The sequence below is a fragment of the Strigops habroptila genome, chromosome Z, assembly GCF_004027225.2.
Source record: "Strigops habroptila isolate Jane chromosome Z, bStrHab1.2.pri, whole genome shotgun sequence".
In the NCBI taxonomy this organism is placed as follows: Eukaryota; Metazoa; Chordata; class Aves; order Psittaciformes; family Psittacidae; genus Strigops; species Strigops habroptila.
The window spans coordinates 25,218,874-25,233,476 of NC_044302.2; the positions used below are offsets into that span (position 1 = coordinate 25,218,874).

Below are 14,603 nucleotides of genomic sequence, written 5' to 3' on the forward strand. Positions count from 1 at the left end.
ACTAAGGAAATAGAAGAAAAATAAATTGACAAGCTTATATTAACCCTGAAAATCATTTGAAACACTGAGGGTTTAACACAGTGGTTCTTTCTCGGCTTGCTTCCCTGGGTTACTATATTTGTTTTCTATATCTCCCTCTTAACTGTTTAATCTGCATCAGTTGCATTACCTCCATGTGCTGTTTCCCACACCATGTTAGCCTGTGTCCTTACAGCAAACAAAGCTATGCTCCTGCCTCCTCTGAACGGCGTTGCAGGACTGGACATCACAAGCTACTGCACTTGCATTTCTTCTCCGGGTACCCTTTAACACATTCACCTCCCACAAAAATGTACGAAAAAGCTCTTTTTCGCAAGAACAACAGAACAAGTGTGGATTTCGTAGCCAAGCAACTAAATAACAAGAAAAAATGAAAAATAAAAAGAAAGTTTTCAAGTTGCCCTAAATTTAGAATGACTTCTCTGGTTTACTCCAGATTTCCCCTCCAACCATAATTTTTGGTATAAATGTACCATGTAAGCTTTGAAGAGACTGTTTCTGTGTGGGGCAATTTAGAAATGTAGAATTAGAAATCACGCTTGCCATGGGAAATGTACTTAACTATAAAATGACTGAAGAGCCTGAAATAAACTAGTGAATGGCTTTGGATTGACAGATTTAGAAGTGCAAAACAGTAGATTTCCATTTCTCCAGCAGAATTTGCAAAGGCTGTAACTGTTAGTACTGGTTTTGATATCAGATGCTAGGCTGTTAGTATCACTATTTGTTTTCATTCCCAGTGAGCTTTTTTCTGTTACTTTTAGCATGCCACCACAAAAAACTTTTATCAAGCAGATCTAGCTGCTAATCACTTAGAGCTGAAAGCAGCCACCTGTTATGAATCGTTCTGTAGGTATTAATAGACAATGAGTTCTTCCACATCTTTTGGTTTAATTCTTCCTCTCTAGATAATATCCCTTATTTCAATTACAGTGTTTATCATTGAAAGACAACTAACCCTCCCTCTAATTGCGTTATTCCTAGAAACACCTTACTGTTTTTCCTTTGTAGTTCACAGCTCACTATGAAGAGCAGCATCCTTTAATCTTTGCTATCTCATGGGCCACAACACTGAAGAAGGAAAATACTGTTCCCCAGACCGTAATTTAGTGTCCACATCTAGCTGACCTATGACAGATATGGCAGCCTCATTTTAACTCATTTGCAGAGTGTTCAGGCGGCTGCATTGTATTTCCTAGGGGCAGATGCTGAATTTGAGCAGTAGAGTAGCAAACTCCACCTGAAATGCAGGAATTTCTTAAAAAAAACCCCCAAAACTGTGGCAGTTTAACCATCCAGTGGCAGCCTGGGCAGGTCTATACTGGGTTTATATACAACAGTCCTCATATCTGAGGACTCTGCCTACTGACAGGAGTTCAAGCTGGAGGATGAGATTCAAAGCTGCCATCTCATTAGGACAGATTTGCTTTGAACCAGCAAGTCTGCAAACACTGAGATCAGGACTGTGCTTCTTCATGAGCCTTCCATTATGCTCTATGTTCATACATTACTTCTGGCAATAAAAGCAGACTTTTTTTTTTTTCCCCCATCTTATATGTGTGTGTCAAACACTGGAATCAGCCCATTTACATTTGTTCCTTCTTAAAGAGATCTCCTTCATTAGCCACATCCTTATGGAAAGCAACCCACTGCCATTTGCTTCAAGAAACGTCAACTGCACCGAGGTTCCTCCTGGATTTCCTTTCTAATGTTAGGAACGAGCAGTGCTGAGCATAGGCAAAACCATAGCTCTGCATTAGGGACAGTTTTACTGTAGACCATTAAGGGAGAAGAGAGTGTTGCTCACCATCAACATGAAGCCATTCCAAAATAAAAGCTTTTCAGAAAATATCAGATTGCGTATCAGTTATTCAGCATTATACTAAACAGAAAAATAGAATTATGGTGTCCTTTCCATTTAGATAGCTTATGCTTGTTTAATGTTTTCTTTTCCTTTGGAAATAATAATCTCCCCACTTCTCCTTCTTTTCTAAATTACCTTAAGACTTGCCTGATTTCTTCGTGAAATTCCAGTTTTTATTACTTCACTAGCCAGATCTCATCCAAAAAGTGCTCTTGTTAGAGCCTGGGTTCACTCAGAGCTTCCATAAATATAAACACCCATTCATAAAACCCAGCATCTTGTGCCTTTATAAAGTGTTGTTATCTGATATACTGATTTACCTTCTTTCATGTAATTTTTCTAACATCGATTGCACTTACTATAATCACACATTATTTGCTTAAAAGTTAGACTTCTGTTTCATTAAAAAAAAGAATTTGATTGGTGAGCATTATTAGCATAAGCAACTGGTTGGAGGGAATTCAGTCTGGCTGTGCACCTTTGAAAAGATTGTAGCTGGTTACTTGAGTTACGTAATTTAGTAAGGTGAAAATAAGACATCAGAGAGAAGAAAAGGTGAAATCTGGTGAAGCATTGATGGGTATTGATTTTAAAAGAGCTCTTATTCCACAGTTACTAACCTCTTATTTGTCTTCTCCCTCTTTCTAAAGTGTATTTACTGCTATACACGGTCTTACCTCAAACATCACAGAGATGCAATACATGTCTGGCTGAGATAATAAAGGATATGAGAGTAATAAAAAGGTCTTGTCTAAAGAGAAATTAGTGTGCGTGAAAATACAGGGTCAAATTCCCCTATTAATTTCAGCAGTGAAGCTTTATTGAAAAATCAGTGGGGATACAGTAACAAAACCAAAGAAAATGTGCCCTTAAAAGCTGGCTGGGGTCCGTGAGGTGTGTAAGAGGACCTGCTTTTTTTTGAATCCAATCACTTATCACTTTCTAAAATGAAGCAAATTATTGAGAGTCAGTGCTATTGCAGTAATGCCTGCCTGTAACAATGCAACACATAATATGTTAGCATAATCAAAACTCTTTTCATCAAAGTACATATGTAAGTTAAAGTGAGACATCCAACTTAGATACAAAAATACGACAAGATCAAATCAAACTAGTGGCATTCTTTCTCTCTGAGGGGAGGAACATCCTGTTCAGAAAAAGGCTTATGAAAGCTTAAGATAGAAAATTTTAGAATAATGTGTAACCGAATGTCTGTCTTTCTAATTTCATGACTTCATTGTTTGCATTTACACTCAAGAATGATGTTTCAGACCTTTCACATTTTTACAATGTAATATAATGATTTTGAGTGTAATAAACCAATAGAGATTAGTATTAATATATTTAAATTAAGGCAATGGTTACAAGTTCTCATCATGTATGTAAAGACCCATATGGCATATGATATAACAATGTGTCATAAATAAGTGAGTTTATAATTAAAATGCATTTATTTAAATATAGCAGCATGGTAATATTTTCTATATATCTGCAGCCCAAAGAAAGTTGTGAGTAGAGTCACAGTGAGGAAAAGCCTTCAGTAGCAAAACTTAATAAAAATATCTACCTCTTACGAAGAGAAAAAAAAGAGGGAAAAATCATTTGCAGAGGCTCTTGAAAAATACCATCACCTGTGTTAGGTAACTAGATGCTAACATACGCCTACCTAATTTCTGCTTATCTGGTACCTTGCAGCTATAACGGGAGTATTACTTTCTTTAGCAACTGCAGATAAAATTAGCATCCCACTCAGAGTAACGAACAATCTGGAAAAGGAACAAAACATGATTTATCATTATGGGGTTCTTTTTTTGCTTAATTTAGCTATATTTTGGCTCCATATTTGTGGCTTGAACATATTCCTGTTAGGGCAACAGCTAGTTTCACTGAGCCAGGGATGGTGCCAGAAGCAATGACTTGGCCAATTTGGCTCAGGTTGTGGACCAGTCACCTCCTGGCCAAGCAGCTGCCATACTTGCATCCTCCTTTCATCATCATCTTGGGACCTGGCAGAAACATTTTTTTTTTTTTAAATATGTAATGGATGCTTGGATGTACAGGTCCACATCCTGCTAACCTCAATTTCAGAGTCTTTCTTGGGTGTTTTGCACTCAGAAAATTCCTGTGTGCATTTGTGTTACTTTTGCATGCACTCAGTGGTATATGGAGTTAAATGGAAAAAAAAAGAAAAAGTAATAAAAAAGCTAACCTCACCTGGCCAGTTTTCTCGGCTACTTCATGACAAATAATCAAATGATACTTTGCCCAAATTAAAAGCAGGCACCAAAATACTTGTAAGTTTGTGTAAGCAGAAAACAGACAGTTTGGTCTTTTTACTACTTCCCTTAGAAAACATATAATAGAAACAGAAAATGAATTATTGAAATGTTTTCATTTCAACAAATAGAAGTAAAAACCTGAAACCTTTTGAAATGAAAAACCTTCTTTGTGATGACATTATATCAAAGTTAGCAAAAATATGTAGTAAATTCATATTTCATTATTGCAATAAAGGATGTTCAGACATCCGATAAAAACCAGCAAGGCTCAAAATAAAGGGTATATGAAAGTACGATATGTGAAGCAGGCACCAAGTCATTAAAACATAGGAAGCAGAGGATGGAAAGTAGCGTGCTTTCCATTCTCAGACAAGCATCGGTTATAAATAACTGCTCTCCAAACACAAATGTTTCTGAGTCAAATAGAGGAAAAAAAAAACCCAAAAAACCAAACCAAGAAAGAAAAGCAAAGGTCTAACTGCCATGTAAACTCATTTTAAATGTCATGTCTTATTAGAACCCAATAAGTGGAATGTCTGTTTTCCCCCTTTGGTTGAGCCATCAAATTTGTCAAAATTTTATAATTCATTCCATCATTCCTCAGACATTTAAATGACAGACAGTCCTTGTGAAAAAAATAAAAAGAAAAAATCCCTGTAATTCTACTCTTCATGTTAAACTCCCTCTAGAGAGATTTTTAAAATATACCACATCATGGTAGGAGCAGAGCCCTAAACTTCTCAATTCCTCTTACGATTTGCTGCCTTTTTGGAAAATGACAATAAATTGGCTTTTTACTATTTTTGACCTCTTGACTTCTGAACCATGGCTGTCCATGCCTTAACTTTGCTTGTTTAAGTCAGCAGCTATCGTATCACTCTGATCCTCTCCCAGAGGGGCTGGAGATTTAAATCTCCTGAACGGTTAAGCTCCCCCTCTAGTGTTCACTGCTCATCACGTTATTCCTCCAAGAAGAAGGGAAGAGACATGTCACTTTATAACTTCTCAGAGATGGTTTCTACTCCTTTATAGCTTAAGAGTTTAATGGCAGCGGCAAGAAGATTAAAAGGTAAATAGAACCCTTTTAATGTGTTTTTATTTAGCTTCGGTCAGCTAGCTTTGTAAGAACAAAGAGAAAATAACAATAAAGATTCTAATTTGAAATTATTGCAAAACAGTGCCTGATCTTTCACAAAATATCTAATAGCATGCAGAGTACATGAAACAATCAGTGTTTAGAAGGCAAAAAATAGTATAACATTATCCCTGGGAAAACATTAATTTATACATAGGTAAGTTAATAACTGAAGCCAAGGCACAAGAATTCTTCATTTAAGTGCTGATTACTAGTCAAATTGGGATAGGGGTTTCTCACATATCTCTTTCCTTGCTAAGTCTTGCTAGTAACCTGCAAAAGACATCTTCTATTGCTTGAGGGTCAGTATATTCATATGTATGAATGCTTATTGATGATTTGGATTTACTTTAATTAAACAAAATCTAAATGAAAGTAAGTTGGTTGTAATAATCAAAATCTAGAAGCCTGAAAGGTTAAAAGTTCAGTCTCTTTGTTAAACACAGCCTTGGTCCCACAGCTAAACACAACCCAGAAATTATTGTACTATGGAAACACAGAAAAAATAAACCCTGACACTTCAGATGAGGGTTCATCAGCACATCACCCGCAAATCTGAGCTCGTTTTTTTTTTTAATGCATGGCGTTCCAGTTAAACTGATGAATATAAAGGGAGATCTCTCCTTTAGGTCCCCCCTGCAAATCCCAAACATAAAAATCCACCCTTCATACAATACCATTAAAAATTCAAAGCACAGATGCTGATCTGCATCAGAAAATCTTTTCTTGTCTATAAGTCTAGATAATTTTTCTTAACTGGTATCTACCTGTGATTCATTTAAGCAATACTTCATACAGTAGCCACTGTTTAACTTCACAGAAATTAAAAAAGAAAATGTTAGACAGATGTCATGCTAAAAATTACTGGTTTTGTTTTAGATATAAAAACATACATCAAAAGATCTCCTAGCAAAATTCTGGTGGAGAAATTCCTACTGTTCTAATGCTACTCTTGCAATAGAAATGCTCTGGAAAATTATGTTGATTGTGCAAAATTGTTGTTTCAAAAGAAAAAAAGAAATCATATCCCGTTTACAACTTCTACGTGGCCTGTTTAACTTTTGCCTTTTCAACGTGAGTTTCCTTCTTTTTTTTCCCTTAACGTTAAATATTGCAAAACTTGAAAATTGAAGTAAAAATAAAAAACATACCTGAATAAAATCAGACTTTTTAATGTATTTAGTATTATTTTTCCTCACTATATTCTTTAATGAACAATTTCAATGTCTGGATTTTTCATTCCAAGTTACATTGAAAATTTTAACTTCTTACTGTGATGGACAATTCTGCACTCCACATGCTTCTGCAAGGTATATACATTAGCAAATATCTAGTATTTAAAATAAAGAAGTCATTTAGAAAATACACTTGTGAATTTTGCAAGCTTCTAAAAGTTGTTTATTCTGCTAGTGCTGCAGCAGAGCTCTCTAATCAGAACATATTTAGACTGGTTACAGCAGTAAGTTGCAAGTACATGTGAATTATATCTGCTGGGGAATTTCTAACCGAAGTGGACAGAATTGTTGAAATTCAGCTTAGTGCAATCTCTTTATAAAAGTGCAATTTCTAAGGTACTATAGAAATACGCAGTATAAGTGCAAAGGTAGGGCATGGATTGAGTATTTTGGAAGAAAGAGACAGCTAAATATGAAAATATGAGTCATCATCTTTAATACCATTTATTCTGGGTACAGGGCACCGTTGGACAGAGAGCTGAAATATAATGAGCAGTTACTAATGAGAACATTATATCATCCATAAAGCAAAGAGTGATGTCTTTCTTATGTGTAGAACACTCAACATTGTATGCAGAAGTAAGTATCTAAATTACATGTACTTCTGTTACTCATTAGCACAGTGGCAGTACCCATCCTGTCCTGCTATCCTCCAGTGAATGTCCTGGAGAATAAATAATATGCTGTTGAAGCTGAGGAGAAGACTGCCTGGTGTCAAGTTGGCTGGTGCTCCACAATGAGGCAGATGATCAGCTATATTGCAGTAGGACTGGCCTAATTCACAGAGCAAGGAGACTAGTCAAATGGGAAACCCGACCTAAGGCAGGAAGTAAATAGAGCTCAAATTGCAACTAAAAATCTTACTCAGTTTCTAAAGGGTTCCTCTGGCAAGAAATCATTTGCTGTGTGAAGAGGAGCAGGATGCAGAGAACCCTTTCATGAACAAGTAGGCAGAGAGGAAATAAAGACACAGCTATGTTATCCACCACACAAACTTCCCCATTTGGAGGAGTCAATACAGAGTAAGGGACACAGGATTTTTCTGAAGTATTTTGCCCCTGAATTCTGGCTCCTTCAACTGTAACAATAAAAATAAAGAGATACAATGATCGTTTCAGACATCTAGGACTGAAACATGGCACATAATTCAAAATAGATATTAAAAAATGGTGTTGTCTGGTAGCGTAGACATAAAGTGAATGAGATAAAGGTTAAAAATAAAGAAGGAGAAAAGAATTACCTCTATCATTCTCCTGGACAATCAAAATGCTTAAAAAAGTAAAAAAAAAAAGGAAGTAAGGTAACAATAGAACTTATAAGGAGTTTTTCATTAAAATGTGTATAATGGTTTATTAATCAACCACATTTACTTTTACAGGAAATTACATCCTAAATATGTTTAAGCTTTTGATTTAACGTACTTCTGAATTTACAAAACCCCCAACACTAAAGGTAATAATAAGGCTACTATTATACATCCTACATGAGACTAGAAGAACACTTCTTGGCAATTTACTGTGTTTGCAAAGTATCTCATCTCCGGCAGAAGATATTTGATCATCATTTGAAGCAATATAGACACTGAACATGAATTAGTACTCTGTTTTCTATGTTGCCTCTGTAGCTTCCAAACATAAAAATGTTGATAGCATAGACATCAAGTTGGAAAAACCTTGAACTTCACATGTCAAATCATTACCCAAAGAGATAATATGTGATAGGACAACACTCCTGTCTTTCAACTGCTAAATATTTGAATAAGCTACAGTTCTTTTAAATTCTTTTTTCCCTTAATACCTGGAGTGATTATATGACATAGATATCTGCCAGTAACCCTTATATGACTATAAGAATGTTAAATCTGCTATATCTGAAGTTCATATACAAGTTCATTTGGTACCCAGAAAATATTTCCTTCTTCACCGATTTCTCAAGTGTAGCTTATATAACAGCATTATATTGTTGTAAAGTCAGAAATAAAACATCCTATTGTAACTTCAATTAAATCAAGACTATTTCTGGCTTGTTTATGACCGTGATGGGACAGAATGCTGATGTTCTTTGAACTCTCTTCCTACCTATTTAAAATCTGTTTTAGGATATTGCTTCATTATTGTATATCCATCTTCTACATTTCTTTTAAATTTAAGACTGCATAACAAAAGCAATTTCTTAATTTCTTTACTTCTTTCCTTAGAGATTGTAAGGAAAAATGTTTGATTTGCTGATAGGCTGTTTGTTTAATTTGGTGAGAGAGTTCATGCACATGTAAATTTGTTACATGTATATGCGAAAGAATTATTTCTGGAAAGACAATTTCCAAGTCTAACTCTGCAGTCAGTTTTGTGTCCTTTCTTATTTCCTGTGAGACCTCACTCCATAATTGAGGCTTAGCCTGTGGAGTGGGTAACTTTCTTATTTGGCTCTTCAACATCCCTCCTGTTAGTCAAACATTGCACTGAACTGCTGCCATGAGAGGTCATGGAAGGAAAGCTAGTATGTAGGATATCAAGGATCAACCACTTGGAGCACAGAGTCAATAGGAAAGGCAGAGCACTTAAAGTAGCATTGACTATTAAGCAAACTGGTTAACAGATCTTTTTGGTGGGGCATATATTTATACATACAACCTCTCCTACACAGTTTCTAAGTGCTTCTTCCAGGTGTGTATTTTCATCCTTAGATATAATGAGCAGCAATAATAGTTTTATATTTTTCTTCCTCTTTAATTTTGTCACTAAGTAAATGCTGATCAAGCTGATACACATAAGCACCAAAACTATCCAACTTTCATTAACACAAACATTCTCAGCTGCAAACAATACTATAATCTTGACAGTTCTTTCTCTGGAAATTCACTTTTTTCCTTTTTTGTATTTTTTTTTTTTTTCTATTTTGGTGAATCTTATATACAAGATTCTTCAGAGAATAAATCAAAACGCCTTTTCCTAGTGCAAATCAATCAGTCAGTTTCTCATGCCTGACATTGCCTGTTAAGTACTAAAGAATCACAAGACACCCATTTGGATTTCTTTAACAACATATTTACTATCCATTTAACACGGAGAGATTGCCAAATACTTTAGAGGACAAGTACACAGACGTTTATGTTACTAGCTTCTGTAAATTGTCCCTCCTTTATTACCCGAATTCTGGTATGAGGCCTACCTTTAAAAGACCCGCCTCCTCTACCTTGAAATACATAGAGCAGGCTGGAAAAATTAAACTGTATGGTCCTATTACATTTTTTATTCCTTACAATAATACTGCAGTTATCTAGAGAAAGAATTCCCCAGACTCCAGTCATTTGCTATCAGATTCAAGCTGTACCTCTGATGAGTAGGGTAGAAGGGACAGTTTTTGAGTAATTGCCTTCTCTTTTTGCACCGTTAAGAGGAAAACCAGCTTTTTCTGCCTTGCAAGTGTGTCTGACACCAAGAGGAAGACGATGAAGAGGAAATGGGGTGATGAAACCTCTTCTGGCCCTCCTCCTCCTTTGGGTTTGTCTGGTGAATTGAAGGGAGTGGTATGAAAAGAGTATAACCTCTGTTTGTGACTGACTTATTTTGGGCTCTGCCCTGACTGTTCATTAAGAAAGGTTAAATTTTTCAGTTTTCCAAAACTAAATGATTTACATTACTTTTAGTGCTCTATATACAGTTAAGGCCTATTATTTTCAAGTTAGAGAATTCAACTGGCAAAGAAAATGTAAGATTTAGCACTTCTCTATAACTCCCTATGCACTCTTCTTCTTGTGAAAGGAGTATCAGGTAAAGACCACTTGAAAGCCTCTCCATCTCCAAAATTAGACCTGGTTATGTTCTCACATGCACAAAGAATGACTCCAAAAATGCTAAAGGGCAAAATGCCCCAATGCAAATGTTTCTAACTAGAATATACTGTAATATAGAGACAATTTTGAGAAATCATTTTTTTCCATGAATGGATATGAATTACTTAGTGGACCTTCCTTTTATCTTTGTTTTGAACTTTCAGTTACCTGTCCTTTTACAGATTAAATAGATAAGGCTGAGAAAAATACAGATGTTGAGTTTAAAGCAGATGTTTCCAGCCACCACATACTGAAGAAATTGCCTTCTAGGTTTTTTTCTGCATTTCTTTTAAGTGTAGAAAGCATATTTATCATCTGTTAAAAGTACTGGTTTGACAGCCACTGAGACCTTTTCAGTAGCGCAGTCAACAGAAGTGAAAGTTTTCTTACATAATTTTTTTGGATGGGTTTTAACCTCTCTTAAGATGATCTACTTCTGAGTTGAAAGCAGAAGCGCATCCTCTACATTCATTCAATAGTCATTGCAGCTTTCTCTGCAAGGCGACAGTAACTTCATGGGGTATTTCAAAAAATGCACTGCTAACCATTATTTCATGTTGATTATGGAACATCCACTAACAAAGACTCATGAGTTTGCGTTGATTAAATAACATAGCTGTGCTTTAGCATTAAATTTAAATATATTTTTACTTAATATACTGAATGTATCCAAAAGTAATGCTTCACATCATTGACATGGATTCTTTTTGAACTTAAATCTTACAGATTCTGTTTCTCAGGGGAACCTGACAAATATACAGCACAATTCATTATGGCTGAGAGTTAAAGTACCGTTAAGTTGATCTGATGTTTTTTCTGATAATGGACAGACTTGCCTTTATTAGGAGAAAGCTAAGGCACTCTAAGTGCTTCTCCATATTATATTTGCTGTGAACAGGCCAGCTGGAGTTTGGACAATACAAGAAGCTCTCTCAACATTTGCTCAATGATTCTCATGTGCCAAGTACAGGACTTGTAGACAGTTGCAGACATAATAGTGTGAGTACAATGTCTTTTTCCTGGAATTAGATACACTCACATTTGTAAAAATTTGAGAGAAAAGAAAAAATCCAGAAATATTGACTACAGTGGTTCTAAATTTTATGCCCCATTATGTAGAAGTGATTAAAGTGCACCTTTTTTCAGCTTGTCCAGAGCGCCTCATATTCTTCAAGCTTCATGGTAATGAAGTTACCAACAAAAGAAAGTAGTTCTTATTATGCTTTTAACATCCTGAGGTTTTCAGAACGGTTCACTTTCCCGAGAAGTAATAGTATTATTCAACCTCTCTCATTCAGCTGTGTTTATGAAATAAGGGAAGCCATGTGCCCATAGCTAAAGAGCAATATGGCAAATGTAGAGATTTTCAAGACTGTAACAAAAATCCTGAAAAATACCTGCTTTTTTGCTAAAAATGTTAAGTAGTGAATGCAGGAAAGTTTACCTAAGTCTGTGCAGCTGATATTTACCTAAGTCTGTGCACGTTTTTCATTAATTTATCTCACAAAACTGTTAGAATATTCAGATACCACCAAAATAGATACTGACTTGGCTTCATACGGTGTGAGACAAACTGAAGACATTCTAATGATGCCTCAAAATTAACAATGTTTTATAACGACACTCAAAATACTTCACCCCTTATCACCAAAATACTTACCATCTTATCAAGGAGGAGACTGGATCTGCCATTAGTGCCAAAAATATTGCACAGGGCAGAAGGACAGGGAAACAGTGTCTGTTGACTGCTATCGTCCTACGTCTTCTGCATAGTTCAAGATTTTTGATCATTTTTATTCCACGTAACAGTGGTACATGTTAGATGGCCTTGCGTAGTAGATAATTTTAATGTTTGAAGTTAGATGCTACACTGAAATAAACGGAGATTTTTTTTCTGATTTTGACAGCTAATCCAGCATTTAAAAAAATTACCTCCTGAAAAATTTACACACCACCCATTTTATTCTTGTGACCAGGAAAATTGTCATAACAGCATTTTAACAGTTAAAAGGTCAGGTTGGATTGCTCTAAAAACTGAGATGATACTCTGCACCTAGAGTTTAAAATGATTTATCGCCCTGTATCATAAAATAACACAAAGCTACCTGTGATTCTCATGTGCAGAGACAGTTGGGTAAAACCAGCCCAGAATCAGTCTGCTTTGAATCAGCCTGAGCCATAGCATGATGCTGAACACTGAGGGTATAACATTACTGGGCTGCACTTTATGGAAGATACACACTAATACAAGCAAATGGCATGAAACAGAAGAGGTGTTTTGCTCTGATTTAATCTCTCAAGGCTCTACTCAACAGTCAGAACGCTTAGACCATATAGGGGATAGGATAACCCCTATAATGTGTTTTAAAGGGAAGCATAGGAGACACATAACTTTTGCCAAATGGTAGCCACTGTAACCTTTTCTCAAGGTGCTGGGCATCCTGAAGGCTGGACAACCTTTTTTTGCTTGCAGAAAGTTTAGGAGATTCTGGCACATCCTCCAAGGTCTTGGAGATAGAAGATGGTGATCATGTTGCCCACCCATACTACAAGATTTTACTGACCCTAAGGTTAATTCTCATTTAAGGCTACTGTTTTTGCAAGTTTTTCTAATGCATTTTCTGTCCATATATGCAGGAGTTGTTGGTAGTGGGCATCTTGGTTTTGAGTCACAGAACTGAAACATTTTGAGCATGGTTTTCAAAGCTCACAGTGTCTGTGATGACTTTTCGAGCTGTTACTGCCAGTGTCTTTTACAATCAGGCTGAAGAAGGAACAAATCAGATGTTCAAAATCCATGCAGGCATTTGGCCCTCATTATATGCCTATTTTGTAGAAAATCTTGTCGAGATGCTTAGCTCCTGAATTATTTCTTCTATTCAGTTTCAGAACAATACAATACCACCAGTGCAAACACTACCTCCTTTGAGATTCTTTTCCACTTGTGCACTTAAAAAAACTGAAGACAGACAGCTTAACTGATGAGACATATCAGAAACCTGGAAAAGACAAGGAAATGATAACTCCTGGTACTCAATATTACATCTACTAATCACCTCCATCAATTTGTACGTTGGTGGGCAAAACTGATGTTTTGTCTAATATAACTTCAAAAAATTAAAATCAAACTTCTACAACTTCTGCTACTCAGTTTATCGCTGACATCATCTGCAAGCCCTAATTTACCTGTGTTACTGTCCCACAAAACATGGTGCATTTTGCATGCACATGTGTCCAGCGACTCTTCCATGAAACAGGGTTAAAATCTTGACCCCACGCCTAGTTCTGTAACATCTCAGGACTATGACCAAGGACCTGTGAGAAGAATAACAAGATGCATTATAGAATCATAGAATCATAGAATGGTTTGGATTGGAAAGGACCTTAAAGATCACCTAGTTCCAACCCCCTTGCCACAGGTACAGTCACCTTCCACTACAAAAGGTTGCTCAAAGCCTCATCCAATCTGGTATTCAGAATTAAGAGAAGAGTAAGAAGAAAGATGAATAACAATGACTGCATTTTCAAAGCAAGATTTGCTTGACAGTTGTTGAGGTAAGTAAATTATTTTTTTTCCTTTCTCAGAGTTTTGTTGAAAGACCAATAAGATGCCGCAGCTAATGTTGGAATGCAGTTGAGAAGTAAAGTTGACCTCCCTACCATGCTCATTCACTTGCAGATTAGGAAGTCTAACAGAGCAGAAAGTTTATGTGGTAAGGAACAAGCAGGCACATTACCTTCTATAATATCACACCAGGTCAATATTGTTTTCTTGAAGTGCTCACTAAACTGTGATGATCACAATTGCTAGTCTTATTCAACGCTAGTCATTACACAAAAAACTCTACAGATGAAGAATTCTGGTGGCTTCTAAATAGGGGGTGGTGGGTGGGGGTGGCGGGGTTGGCAAGTGACTTTAATTTGTTGTACCTTTAAAAATGTGCTGGGAAAAAAAATGTTTTCTATTCATTGATAGAAGGTGACTCCAATGAACTCTTTGGACAATTGACTGTCTTGATATTCTTCAAAATGTCTTTTGGTCATTCCACTACGTGATTTGCATATTATGCTGCCGAGATTCTTCATTTTGATACTGTTAATACATTGAAAATTACTCCAGAAAGTGTCATAAGTGAGAAAAGTCATAAATACAGAGCCCACTCTGAAGTCAACCAAGTGAAAAACCAGTTACTTGAAAATAAACAAAATTGTATAAGAA

At 36.0% G+C, this 14,603-nt stretch overlaps 1 long non-coding RNA gene across 1 annotated transcript in view; it reads left to right on the forward strand.

Annotated features, from left to right (window-relative positions):
* Positions 1-5,164: 5,164 nt before the first annotated feature.
* Positions 5,165-14,603, forward strand: part of LOC115619854 — a 31,106-nt gene continuing 21,667 nt past the window's right edge. Inside the window, exons 1-2 of the long non-coding RNA XR_003995137.1 lie at positions 5,165-5,251; positions 13,268-13,939. This is a non-coding gene — a long non-coding RNA (uncharacterized LOC115619854). The remainder of the gene's footprint in view (positions 5,252-13,267; positions 13,940-14,603) is intronic.